The following is a 14,280-nucleotide window of genomic DNA, read 5'->3' as shown; positions in this document are numbered from 1 at the left end:
GATGTGGGCACTGTGTGGTAAATGCTTGATTTACTACTTAGGGAGATTAAGACAGATTCAGACTAAGCAAAGTATTCCTCAAAAGCAACGTTAGCTAAGCTTAGCTCTTTACAGATTAGTGTTCAACACCCACACAGCCTCACTGCAACTGCAGCTTGTTGGCTATCATCCATGTGTTCCCAGGCCTCCCCCTATTACACTTGAGCTCGCTTTTTTGCAAAACCCCTAGTTTCTTCCCACAGTAAAACTCTTTACCTTTACTTCTCAGTCAGTGAAGAAGAGAGATGTACTGTTGCTTGCCCAGTACTGCAAGTTGCAAGCTGAACAGCTCTCAAGCTACTACGACAGCACAGATAACGTCCTTCCTTCACTGTGAATAGTTAACAAATATCTACTCTAAATTGTTTTTCATGAAGCGTATGGGAACATATCTTCAGGGGCATAAAAATCTAAGCTTGGTTAAAACTGGCCAATAAGTTCCACAATTGTATAGGCAGCAGATGAGAGAACTGCAGATCAAAAATACCTTATTTGCTTAAAAAATAGACTTTTTTTTTCCCTAGAAGAAAATTCCAAGTACAATCAACAGTTTTTACTTAGAGCTCAAAGTCAGAAAATTAAAAGCAAACCTTAAAAGAGCATTTCTGGAAGGCAAAGACATTCGTCTCTCAGTCTGGCAAAAGCTTAAGAGTAAATTTAGCCATTCTGTCTTCCTGTTGTCTGTTGGTAAAATTCTTCTCTGCCCGTTTCCTGTTACCTGTAAATTCAAGTTTCATCATTTGTTATCTCTCCAGATTTAGAGATGTCTCAGCCTACTGTCAGCAAATGTTAGAAGTAAAAACTTTCATAACCTGATATATTGAACAACCTGCTCCTGGAATACTGTAAGAAATGAGTAAGTAGCAATTGTTTGAGGCAATCTTCACAGAAAGAGAAAGGAAGAATGTTTTATACTGACCTTCTTAGAAGCCACTGTTTGCAAGGCACAAGGTCGAGGTTAGAGTGAAACATGTCTCCCACGACCCTTAGAGCAATCATGTCCCCGACTGCAATCTCTACAATATTACTTTGTCTTCCCAAGATTACTACAGAATTTTAGATACCTGTATTTATATGGACATTATCTACATTTAAACTGACATCAACAGTATCAATAATATCTGAAATTAATTACGTACTTCATTTTAAGCTAGTGGAACTCCTCTAAAGCACACTGAACCTTTGTAAGATTGCTTTATATCATTACATTAAAAAGCTGTTGAAACATGAAAAGTCTTTCATGTCTTTACATACAGAAATGCAAGCTGCTTCATTCCTAAAATGGAAAATGTCTAGTGCCTTAAATACAGAAAGGTACCCAAGAGATTTTTCTATACATAACAATGCAATTTTTAAGTAGTACTTTCTTCTAGGGTGCAAAGGTGTGTCCTACCCTGGACTAAACCACAAGTCCTAGCATCACAAAGGTTATCTGCCAAGAAACCCATACTTCTGAAGCACAACACTATTTTTCTACAAAAATACAGCCCATGCAGCCTTCTGAACGTAACAGATAAACATTTACTAGGTAGTTAACACTTCAAGCCGAACAAACTGAACTAAAGTAAGTTTTAAGGCTACAATACAACCTAAGTCTGAAATTTTGTTTTGAAAAATGCAATTAGACAATATAATGGGTCAGCATGATTAGTGTTTTCTCCTACTGCATCTGGCCACAGGTACCTGCTGCTCCTGTTGCTCACTTTAGACCAGCCTCAGCACTCAAATGCCACTCTATAATGCCATTAGATTCACTAACCTAGTAGAAACTTCACATACTCAGCAGAAATTTGCTACTGAACAGAAGCCAAATCAACTCAGTGGAGGATACAAGGGACAGATGCAGAGCAAGAGTGGAGGTACAAAAGTGCACAGCCAGGAACAGGGAAGAGAAAGAAATACCTGATAGTATTGACCTTCCCAACAGCCTGTGACGTAATTTCAGTGACTGCTGTTTCACAGTAGGTTTAGTGCACCTCTTAAAACCCCGTGTTCCTTAATGACCTCCCTAGGCTAACTGCCACCAAACATCACCATTAACTATGCTTCTGTTTGAAACTGTTCCACCTACTTTCTGTTATTGTACATGGCTTACTGAATAAAGAGCATGGCACCTCAAGAGGTACTCAGTGAATAAACACAGAGACTACAAGCAAGTGTGACAACACACATACTTTAAACTGGAATCTAGGCCCCACTTGTCAGAAAACAGCTCTGTATTTTTGTACTACTGAAGAGGACGTTATCCTCCATTGTTATAGTCCACATCCTGTCTTAATCAAAAATAACGTAATTTAAACATGTGGTTGATGAAGAGTATAAATTCCCACGAAGGCAATTACATCCATGTAATATGGAAAAAAAATCCTTTCTAGGAAAATGACATTAAATTACTAACAGATTTTAGTTAAGTAAAACAGTTATTAAAAAAGTCTTGGTATGTTAAAAGTTACACAGGCTAGTAAGCTTACAGGGAAGATCATAAAACATAGGAAAACACTGTTGTAATTACATTACTAATGTTCTACACAAAGTCAGATTAAGTAGTAAACCTACTTGAAGTATGCAAGTCTTACCTGTGTCTGTCATGAACTTCTGTGACCTACAGTTATCTGAGTAAACATTTCCACAAAGACAGTTCTGACTGATCAGTATGTCTCCTCCTATTCCTAACACCACTGCACACGGCAACAATAGGATACTAGACACAAAAATAGCAAAAAAAAAAATTGTCATCTTTCCACACCTACATGGTAGACTTATTTTGTATAAGACACCTCTTTGAACAGCCAGAAGTGGATATTACCTATCTTGTATTAAAAAGCTTTCCTAAAACGTATGCTGACCTTTTACATGTAGATATACTCAAAAACACCAGATAAAGGAATAAACAAGAGAGAGAGAAAAGTAGATCGGGGTAACAACAGTGAAGCATGTTCAAACAAAAATGCTCTACGCAACAGATGAAGGACAATGCAGTTCAATAAACATCCTAAGAGAACACACTGGTAAACACATTTGTAACATTCTGAAAAGGGCTGCATATTTAATATTTACAAATATTCTCTGCACCTTTTCTTAGAAAGCATCCTCCCACTCTCTCATTTAAGGTAATGAACATATCTATCAAACACTAGACCTAAATGTAACAAGTGAGCCAAATCTGATCAAGATAAATTCATCTGTATTTTTTGAACATAGCTGAGTACTTTACTACTTACCAAGAGTTTCAGAACTTCCTTTGAAAGTACTGCTTTCAAAAAGCTAAGTAACCAAAATTCAAACCAATTCTACAGCATAGAGTGGTGTCTAATGTCTCCTCTTCTACATTCTCCCTATGCTGAAGGGAGCCATTAAATTTTAAGTGGCTTACCTAAGGTCACCGTGAGGGACAGACGTTCCAGTCACTGTCTTTATCTGTAGCTTTTAACTACTTTCTTACTAGACTGCTTTTATTTATGGAATTATTTTGCTTAAAAACACACATTTTTCTTCACTGAACTATTTCAGCTGTGGCCCACAAATCCCTAGAACCCCAGTGACAATGTCTAGGAGGCTACTCAGAACTACGCTCAGAAAAACAAGCTCAGCAGCAGGCTTGATTTTACTGCACTGGTTCTGCAGCAGCATTGAGGAAGCATTAAAATGTCTGCATAGCAAAAAAAAAAAAAAAACCCTCAAATTAAGGATTGCCTGAAAGTATACAACAATTAGATAAATGTTACTTTTTTACCTTATAATAGATCAGGGAAAACAATTGTATAGAAGTCTCAAAACACTTTTGAAAGAATGTTAAAGCCCCAGAAGCAAAGCAAACAACATGTTACAATTCTTTGGCTTCTGCCTACTCTGTCAGGGTACATTAGTTGCTCCTTGGGAACATACCATGCCGTTTTCATTGCTAAATAAGCCCCAGGTATCATGATCAGTTTAAGATCATCTAACCATACTCCGCTGCTGAAAAGCATTGTCCCACTCTTCCCCTAAGCACTATGTCAACTCTTTTGCTCATAACAACTGTGGGTGGGGTACGTAGGATTGACTGAAAACTCTTGCAATTAGTTTTCAGTTGAATCACTGAGCTTAAACTGTGAAGAAGCAGCACCCCAAAATCCTTTACAACTTTGTTCTTCCTGTGGTTTGTGTGTGCCTTTAATCGCATTATTTAACAATAAAAAGAAAACCTAAGGAACAAGAAGTAGCTGTATTTTTTGTTTACAACTGTGACAGGTTGACCCTGGCTGAATGCCAGGTGCCCACCAAAGCCCTTCTGTCAATCCTCCCTCCTCAGCTGGACAGGGGAGAGAAAAATATAACAAAGGGCTAGTGGGTCAAGATAAGGACAGGGAGAGATCACTCAACCAATTACCATCACAGGCAAAACAGACTCAACTTGGGGAAAATTAACTCAATTTATTACCAATCAACCAGAGTAGGGTAATGAGAAATAAAACCAAATCTTAAAACACTTTCCCCTCACCCCTCCCTCCTTCCCAGGCTTAACTGTACTCCAGAATTCTTTACCTCCTCCCCACCAGGGGGACAGGGAATGGGGGTTGGCGTCAGTTCATCACACATTGTCTCTGCTGCTCCTTCCTCCTCAGGGGGAGGACTCCTCACTCTTCCCCTGCTCCAGTGTGGGCTGCCTCCCATGGGAGACAGTTGTCCACGAACTTCTCCAACATGAGCCCTTCCCACGGGCTGCAGTTCTTCACAAACTGCTCCAGCGTGGGTCCCTTCTATGGGCTGCAGTCCTTCAGAAACACACTGCTCCAGCCTGGGTCCCTTCCACAGGGTCACAAGTCCTGCCAGAAGACCTGCTCCGTGGGCTCCTCTCTCCACGGGGCCACAGGTCCTGCCAGGAGCCTGCTCCAGCGCAGGCTTCCCACAGGGTCACAGCCTCCTTTGGGCATCCACCTGCTCCGGCGTGGGGTCCTCCACGGGCTGCAGGCAGATATCTGCTCCACCGTGGACCTCCCTGGGCTGCAGGGGGACAGCCTGCCTCACCATGGTCTTCACCACGGGCTGCAGGGGAATCTCCGCTCCAGTGCCTGGAGCACCTCCTCCCCTTCCTTCTTCACTGACCTGGAGGTCTGCAGGGTTGTTTCTCTTACATGTCCTCACTCCTCTCTCTGGCTGCCATTTTCCGTCTGTCCCAACTTTTTTTTCCCTTCTTAAAAATGTTATCACAGAGGCACTACCACTATCACTGATGGGCTCAGCCTTGGCCGGCAGCAGGTCCGTCTTAGAGCCGGCTGGTATTGGCACTGTCAGACATAGGGGAAGCTTCCAGCAGCTTCTCACAGAAGCCACCCCTGTAACCCCACCCCCGCTACCAAAACCTTGCCACACAAAGCCAATACAACAACAGAGTGAAAAAAACTGTTTAGGTGGTATGACTTATTAAGAAAAGTTAGATAAAGATAGTTAATACAGCTGATCGGTACTTTGTTCTTTAGAAAGTTGGTTTTGTAATTACAGGATGCTGGAGAAAAGTAACTACTGCCACTTTCCTATTCCTCACGTTTGACCTATTGTTGTCTGAAAGTCATAACTAAACTAAACTCATCTTAAACACCAGCAGACTTCCTAATATTAAAATAAAATTCTAAGACAAAAGTGACGATGTTACAAATACATGTAACTTCGATTCTTCTAATCACAGAAGAACTTAGCATAGTCACTACTGAAGCATAAACAATCCTATTTTCATAGGACACACTCTGTGGATGTAGTTGGGACACTAAGTTTTGATACACTGCATCAGCTTTAAAAATGTATTTAACCTAGTTATGAGACTAGTAAGAAGTGAAAAATTACCACAGGAAGTAAATTCAGTCTTGCTAATTGTACGTAAGCACTGGATAAGAAAAAACTGTTTTGCAGGTTCAGTGACTTTTTTTTTTTTGTTAGGGAAGAACAACTTCAGAAAGGTTATTAAGACAAGGCCTGCAATTCTTCCAAACAAACTGGTTGAATCTCCTAACCAACCTTGAATATCTTTACCTTGATCATGCAGGAAGAAAGCCTACAGAAAACGCAATGTATCATAGTACCAGAACCAGTGTTCTAGATTCTGAAATGCATTTACATGTTATAAGCAAATGCATCTATTTGATTCAAAAGTACAGTAGCAAGACAAAAAGATTCATTTCATTAGCTGAAAGCCATTCTCAGCTGATGAGCTAGTGTGCCGTTTGCCACGTAATTTCTCTATTTCAGGCCAGCACGATAACATACCACTTATTTCCATTGCAAACACTGTTTCACTTGTTGAAACATGAAGACAAAAGGATGTTGAGGTCAGTAGAAGACATCTCCTAAAACAGAGTTAGCAAAGAAACCTCTGTCTCATCTTTTCTCTCTAAAAAGAAAACTGCATTACTTACACCGTGGATTTTAACATCCCAATGCAGCTCAGGATAAAATGCATCTGCTAGACCTTTATTAGCGTTCAGAAAAAATGTGAGTCTATAGTGCAAAGAAGTTGTTTATCCCTACAAGCAGTCATAACTCAAGTAGCAACACTTAATACGCTTAAGTGTGCTTCACTTAACAGACTTAAGAACACGCAAAATAAAGGATAATTTTACACAGTATATAACTACTGATGTACTTGCAAAAGATCTTACATACAAAATGCATTAAGGAAAAAAAAAATTCATTTATATTCCAACTCCTTTTACACACAGGACATCACTTTAACACCCATTAAGGGTTCACCAGCAAAGTCAACAAGAGAAGCCTGAAAATAAGCGCTGGAAAAAGTTTCAGAGCAAATCCCCTGAAACACCAGTCTTAGAGATTTTAAAGAACCAAACTTAAAACCACTCTAATCACAGTGTGTTTGTAAATAACTTTAAAATAACTAAATAAACTAACTAACTTTAAAAAGCACCGGCAGCTCAGTTCGCCTCCAATCTGCTAGCCAAGCCAGCACAAACGCACTCCAGCACCCTGCTTCTACAGAACAGGAAAGCGAACTTACTCGCTTGTTCCTACAACAGCGGCTCATGCTCGGTCTGTAACCGCCGCCAGCAGCCCCGCAACCGGCGACCGGTCAGGCAACCGAACGAGCCGCGAGCCACGCTTCTTCAGGAGAGGGGGCAGCCGGGGCCCTCCCCGCGACCGCCCTCGCCGCCCAGCAGCGAAGCCGCAGGAGAGCGAGGGCCCTTCCGCCGCCGGCCGCGGGTCGCGCCGCGCCGCCTCGCCTCGCCTCCCCTCGCCCCGCGCCGCCGGCGCCGCCGCGGCCCGCGCTCCCGCCCGCCCCCCAGCCGGCGGAGAGGGGCGCAGCGCGGACCCGCAACGGCCCCACGACAGACGCTCCCTCCGACCCCCCAGGCGAGCCGCCCCAGGCGAGCCGCCCCGCTCCGCTCCGCTCCGACCGCCACCTGCGCCCGCCGCCGCGCGCGCCCGCGCGTAGCGGGGAGGCTCTGCCTCCCCGGGGCTACCGGAGGAAGCGGGGGGAGGCAGCCGGTTAAAGGCCTCGGCCGAACGCGGTGCTGCGGCCGCCGCGACCCACGCCCCTCCGAAAGGCGGCCGGGGACGGCTACCTACCGGCTTGGCGGGGCGGCGGGAGCCGCTGCGGGGAGTGGGGCGGAGAGGGGCCGGCTGCGGCGTGCGACGGGGGAAGAGTCTGGCTCGGCGTCCGGCCGGCAGAGTCTGCGGCGAGCCCTTCACCTCTGGGCACTGGGCACTGCCCTAGCCCCTGCCCGTGCCGCGGGAGCTCCGGGGTGGGTCCAGTCAGAGGGGGAGAGACGGCGGCGGCACGGAGGGCCCGCCCCTGCCCGCAGCAGCAGCAGCTGCAGCCGCGGCGGGCCGGCCGCGCCTCCGCCCGGATGCGGCGGGGGCGCGCGCGTGGGCGAGGCCTCCCGGAGAGGGGAAAAGGGGGAGCGCTGGGCCAAGGCAAGGGCGATCGGCGCCTCTGGCTCTTCGCGCGAGAGATTGGCAGGGCCCACCGGCCACTCGGGCGACGAGAAGCGAGCGCCGGCCCTCGGGAGGGGGCAGGGCTCGCTGGTGAGCAGAGGAGGTAGCCAATGAGGGAGGCGCTGGGCGCGGCAGCGCCAGGGGCGGGGCCGGGCGGCGGGTCCCGTTGCCGACCGCTGCCTCCCCGGCGCTGGCGGGGCGGGTAAGGGTCACCCCGCGCCGGGCGGGCGGCAGCGCCCGAAGGCGTCCGGCTGGGGGACGGCGCTTGGGTGCGCGCTGGGCACCGGCGGGCGTCTGGCCGACTGCCGGTCCCCGGCCGCGCCAGCCGCGCCGCTTCCCCTGAAAACTTCGAGATCCGGTTCCAAGGAGGCGGCGGTGAGCCCCTCCGCCTCAGCTGCTCGCCTCCCTTCGCCTTCAGCCTCGGTGAGCCGATGCGCTTTACCGCTCTCCGTGGCAGGGACAAAGGGAAGGGCCGGCTTCGAGAGGTTGCCCCGTGCCCGGGCGCGGCTGGGTCAGCTGCAGACCGCAGCCGCGGCCCGCCGGGAAATAGAGCTCTCTTTAATGCCCTGCTGGGCACCGGTCCCCAGAATGCCGCCAACATCCTCCGACGTCAGGCTGCTCGCATGCGGTAGTTCCTCACAAATGCTGCCGCCCGCCGCGCAGTCCCCGCATCTGGACGGGGCCCCGCCGCGCGCCGGGCACCGCCGCTACGGGTGGGTGAGGGCGGCGGCTGCTGCCTTCGCTCGGGCCTCTGCGCTCCCCGCCTGTCTGCGTAGGAAGGCGGGAAAGCGGAACCCCACTCGCCCTTGGTGGCTGCCAGAGCTGCCCTGTGAATGTTAAACGGTGGGCTTACAAATACGATGTAGTCGACTCCGTGACAACGCTTGCGCAAAAGAAAAGATCTTTAGGCCCTTTTCGCGTTGTCCCATCGGGGGCGAGCAGCCTGTAGGCCACAGAGGGTCTAAGATTTTAAGTAAAAGGATTTTTTTTTCATTTGAGACCTTAAAAATGGCTTTTGACGTTTATTAACGGCTTGATTTACCATCATTATAAATATGGAGGAGAGAGGATGCAAAGGATAAGCGTTGGAGCTTCTGACAGATCTTGAGTATCGCTTACCCAAATAATTTTTTAGGGAAAGTTTGCATCTTTCCAGAACCACCTAGAAATACTTGCAGAACAAAGAATTAAAGAACATACAGCTGCAAGAGACTTTAAGAAGTCATTTGCTCAGTCGACTTTTCCCGAACTGTACATTTCCTAGCCTCAGTAGACATTTAATTACTTTTGCCAAAAAACTTCCACAGGCAATCTGTGCTGTTGCTCCCAAGAGAACCCAGAAAGAGGTCCCAAGAAAGATTTTGCTGACGTTTAACAGTGGTCTAGTAAGTTAAGCCCATTGATAATTGTCCTGTATTCGTGCTAAGTATTTGGTGGTGCGCTGGTATATAAGGCACACCTCAGTGTAGGGTTTAGGGATTATTCCGTGCGGGGCCCGGACGATAGAACACCAATATGATGATTAAAGTCGCCACTTTATTGAGCTTAGCTGATCATTCTTCTACAATTCTCTAAGTTGTTTAGAAGCTTTGACTGGCTGCTGCATGCAAGCATTTGGTGTCCACGCGCACAAGCGTAAGCGGTGATTGGTTACATCGATACTGTCCACACGCACAAGCATAAGATAAAGTTAGTTATACTCGCTCTGTACACGCGCATAAACACAGGACATAATTGGCTATGTTAGTTAGAGCATGCAAGACTTGTCTTAGTCCAGTTGGTCGAGATAAGCCCCTGAATTGAGGTTGTTTGTGCCAAGTTCCCCTTTATCGTGGAATGTGCACTTGTGTTTTTCCAACTGGGATCTTTCTTTTTCTATCTTCTTGTTTAGTCTGTTCAAAGCCTTCTAAAGGTGTCTGGAACACTCTTGTGACCATGAGCTACTTTCAGGCCCGATAACTAAGTTCCATATAATTGAACCCTACACCTCAGTAACGTCATTTTCATTCATTTGCAGAAATGTATAACTCCTCGCTTACCACGTGGTGCGCAGATTCACTTACAGAACATCTTTCTTCTAGCAATTCACCTGGTCTTCTCTAGCATCATACAGTATGCAGTCTTGGGACACTGCAGAGGGGTTTGTGCTGTTTTGCATTAAAAGTTTCCCCTCTGCAAAAGACCGTTTCATTGAAGAGGAGTGAGCGTGTACTTAATTCCAATTAGCATTCAAGGATCCTGTCAGACACTTAAAGCATTCCACTCTTACAAAGCAACTAAGCATAGACAAAAACAAGTCTTGCATTACTGTGATTCCGTATTTGTTTTGTAGAACTGTCCTCAAATTTTCTAGCAACTTTAATCAGAAATGGACGCATTCGCACTAAGACTAATATTGCCTTTCCCAACCTTTTCTAAACAGACTGTCGTAACCTAGCAACAAGTGGAGACTTCCTTTTTATGTAAAAGCTGTAGGATATTTTTCCAGGTAAGTTATGATTTCTGACTTAAAAAAAAAAAAAAAAGCAATTAATTTGCCTTCAGTTCAACTCAGCAGATTACTTAATAACCTGTAATTCTAGGATTTAGGTGAAGAACATAAGGCAAAAGGGAAAGATGTCTTCCGCATCTCAGAATTTTTAACAAAAAGTGCATCTGTTTGGGGTGGTTAGAATTACAGTCAGTTAGGCAGCAGTGGTGAAGAAAGTGGATAATTGCTACATGTAAAATGTGTACCTACTCTTAATCATCAGGAACAACACAGACATACAATGCCCTATGTTGGTTACATAAAATAGAAAAGGAATGCTGTGGCTTCGACTTTATAATGTGATGCACCTTGCAATGTACGTGCATGAATGCTGTTCCAAGTGAAGGAAAAAGTACTTCCAGTGTTTAATCCCAGACTCAGCATTATTGCCCTCATAGAATCCTGTGAAAATTCCTGCACACACAGCAAAATAACAGAGCTTGCCAGATACTATGCCTCTTAACTTTCCAAAGCTTTTCATTTTTAAGAAGTACTTGATCATAAAGTTGACAAGATATTTCATTCCCTGTAAAATTTCATTTTAATATTCATCATTTTGCACTGAGATTTCAACAGCTGTTTCCAGAAGACTACACAATTTCATTTATGCAGTGTTTCTGATGAACTTATTCCTCCATGCCATGATAAAATATTTAATTACTGGATACAAGTAAATTAAGCACTTGAACTTAAAAACCCCACAGGCATAACTTATGGCTTGAAAAGTTTATTACAAGTAAAACAGTATTACAGTAAAGATGTCCCTTAACAACAACTGTTCCAATTTGTTAAGATCTTTGTTCTTTTCACACATGTGGAAGAAATAATCATATGATTCCTCCTTCCATCCAATGTTTTAAACTCATATTCAGTTCTAAATATTGGTCTTTTTTCCACTGTCATATGACTTGAGCCAGTCAAGCTCATTTAGAATGATTGCTCTCACTGTGGTATCTCGATCACAGTCCTTTCAAATTTCTGCCATTAAGGATCCTGTAACTTAATCCACGTACCTAAGAAGATCTCAACACCTAAAAATAGAGCTAAACAGGCAGTAATATAAGCTGCTGCAGTAAATTAATTCTTTCTTACGGATCATCAAAATTCTGTTTGAATAACCTTTAGCTTTTTTGTTCTAGACTAAGAGTTCCCAGTGTGCGACACAAAAATTACTGCAACACAGCAAACTAGAGAGTCATGAGCCAGCACGTAGCCAACTTTTAGCCCTATGTGGAGAGGCAGTGGAGGGAATCTGTTCCTGGCTGCTGTAAATGTGTGCCTGCAAACAGAGAAAACAAACAACACTGGGTAGTTTTCATTTGTTCTAAAGTTCATGCAGTTCAGCAGCATGCACTGTTTGTGAAGGAGAAAGCCTCACCTGGCTGGACTTAGCAGTATGCATTGCAGGTTGGGGTTGAAGGTACACTTCTGGGTTCCAAAATTTGAGGACCACAGGGAGCCTGTTATAGTCCTCTTCCGAATGTGGAGACCACAGCAAGGAACGTAGGCATGTTAACACCATGTGAGAGAAAGGTGGGGATTGCTTTCTGCTGTGCATGACTGGGGTCCAGCAAAGAAGCAGGAGCTTGTGCGATTGCTGATGTAGTGCTGTCATTGCTAATGATGGTAGCAAAAAGCATGCCCAGTTTGAGAATGCCTGTAATACATCATCCTCATACATCATACAACATTAAGCAGTTAACAGAATGTCATTACTTTAACTAAAAAAGCAAAAACAGGCTTCAGCTGTTTATGACATCTGACCCACATACAAATGTTATTGCTACTTTCTCTCCATAATCCTGAAGGTGTTGGTTGAGCTGACTTAGCAGCAGTTTGCTGTTCTCAATTTCAATTCAGAAGAACTCCCTATAACCTGGGGGGGGGCGTACTTTTACGTGAGGGAGAGATGTGAAAAAGTGCTGTACTCGGGCTGATCCCTTCCATACTAATCGACAACAATGAGCTTTTAAAAGCTGGTGGAAGTGAGAGTTGCACAAAAAAAGCAGAAAGACATGTAGATCTTCACTGGTGCCATGCCTCAACTGCATCAAAATCTATTTCAGTACAACTGGGGAATTAGCCCATTAAGTGGTATAATGAAAACACTATGAGTCATGTCAAGTGAAAGGAGTGAAAAGGCCCCATGCATGAGAACCACGTGATGAGGTCCAGAAACACAGGCACTTTGGCAAAACGCTAGAATTCTCAATTTGAAGATAGCAATAAGTGATCTGATTGTTGATCTAAGGTTGGTTCATCTTCAGAGAGGATTTTGTTTATTTTAAGCATTTAATCACAGACCTGTTTCAACCAATGGTAATCACTTTCTCATTTATCCAAGAGGCTGAACAGAAGTTACATATTTTTTCATGTAGGTGAAAGTGATAGTCAAAGCTTGAACTTTAGGGAAAAGAGAAATGGATAGAAAGATTTCTGAAAAATTTTTAAGAAGTATTTGAAAAGGTTTTCTGCCCCATAAGCACTTTCAAATCTAAGCTTCCCAGTAAGTGTTGAAAATAAAACTAGATCCTTGTGGTAGAATATTTAGAAATAAATGTATTGGTTTTATTATAAAGTTACTTCTTTATTTTCATTCTATGATTCCAAGAGTAATTAATTTAATTTAAAGCTGATACAGACTTTTAAAAATGGAGCTTTCTTTTATTAATATAAAGAGGGTTTTTTTAGAGTAACTTTTTTTTTCAGTAGTATAAACTTCCTTATATTTTGTTTTCAAACATTTTCTGTTTTCAGTATGTTTTAGAAATGTCTCCATAACTCTGCAAGTTGAATTAAAAAAAAAAAAGAAATATTGCTATGATGTAAACATTTTCAGTATTTTTCAGGCACTGCATCTTTGTGTTTATTTTCCTCTCTTAATGTAACAGTCAAGCAGTACAAATAAACTATTTATGTTTTTCAAGCTATTCCGCAATATTTCCACTTCTTTTCATAAAAGCAATTAGTCAAGTTCCAGGGTTTTTAAAATGCTGCATTTGCTAATATATCACAAACTATGCTATAAATTGTACTTGGTTTTTATGCCAGCTGCTAAATGATTCATGATCTGGCTTCACCAGTATTTGTAGTTCTTCCTAATCCTTTCCCCTGAAGGGGAGCAATGAATAGTCCTTTGCCTGAACCTAGTTTTTTACCCTTCTTACCCCCAATACCCTGCCCTCAAATCCTGTTCTCTAGTTTATGAATTGTTTGAATTCTACCTTAGAAAATCAGTAGTGAATTAGTCAGAAAGCACTAATTCTTAGCATACAAAGAGTACTAACAAGGTGACTCTTCTGCAATGAAAAATTTACATTTTCCAACCATTGTTCTAACTGCTGTTCCTCAGTAACTGACTTAACCACTGTGCTCCCTAATCATTTCCAGAATATGTTATGTGAACAACAAAGCAAAAAAGGGAAGACTTATTAGAAGCAGCTGGTAAAAATGCAGAATAAACTTTTCTTTTCTGTAGATGCTTCTGCCTCCCTCTCATCATCTCTTAGAGCTGTTGCTGTTTCCTACATGTCAGATGATGGCCTTCAGTGTTTTCCATAGGAAATCCCACCACTGTCTGTATTCTCTCTGCTTCCCATGAAACTCTCTCGGTCTGAGAGATGAGACAAAATGTTTCATAATAGCACCAAGTTAATTTGTGTGCTATTGTATTGAGTGTGCTATTGTATTGAGTGTGGGCAAAGGTCACCAAATATAGCAGGAGATCATTTAAATGGAAAGTATGTGGGGAAGCAGAACTGTACTCAGATGAGGGGACCCATTAA

At 43.8% G+C, this 14,280-nt stretch overlaps 1 protein-coding gene and 2 long non-coding RNA genes across 9 annotated transcripts in view; 1 reads left to right on the top strand and 2 right to left on the bottom strand.

Annotated features, from left to right (window-relative positions):
- The window catches only part of CSNK1G3 (casein kinase 1 gamma 3), an 86,688-nt gene extending 78,804 nt beyond the window's left edge, over positions 1-7,884 (bottom strand). For 4 of the 6 annotated variants that reach the window (XM_069777192.1, XM_069777190.1, XM_069777191.1 and 1 more), the window contains exon 1: positions 7,597-7,883. The gene's annotated coding sequence lies outside the window, so the exon portion shown is untranslated. Of the gene's footprint in view, positions 1-7,596 lie in introns of all 6 variants that reach the window. The other 2 variants (XM_069777189.1, XM_069777193.1) reach the window with 1 other exon arrangement.
- The window catches only part of LOC138683670 (uncharacterized), a 497,441-nt gene that overhangs the window by 424,894 nt on the left and 58,267 nt on the right, over positions 1-14,280 (bottom strand). The window lies entirely within an intron of this gene.
- LOC138683756 (uncharacterized) lies at positions 8,132-13,425 on the top strand. 2 transcript variants are annotated; one of them, XR_011323191.1, is made up of 3 exons: positions 8,132-8,388; positions 10,388-10,453; positions 11,635-13,425. It is a non-coding gene; the product is annotated as an uncharacterized lncRNA (long non-coding RNA). The 2 variants fall into 2 exon arrangements; XR_011323190.1 differs by having other exon boundaries at positions 10,388-10,457; positions 11,641-13,425.

The sequence above is a fragment of the Haliaeetus albicilla genome, chromosome Z (genome assembly GCF_947461875.1).
Source record: "Haliaeetus albicilla chromosome Z, bHalAlb1.1, whole genome shotgun sequence".
NCBI classification, from domain to species: Eukaryota; Metazoa; Chordata; class Aves; order Accipitriformes; family Accipitridae; genus Haliaeetus; species Haliaeetus albicilla.
Note: the sequence above shows the minus strand (reverse complement) of the source record. Positions and strands in the feature narration are given on the sequence as shown.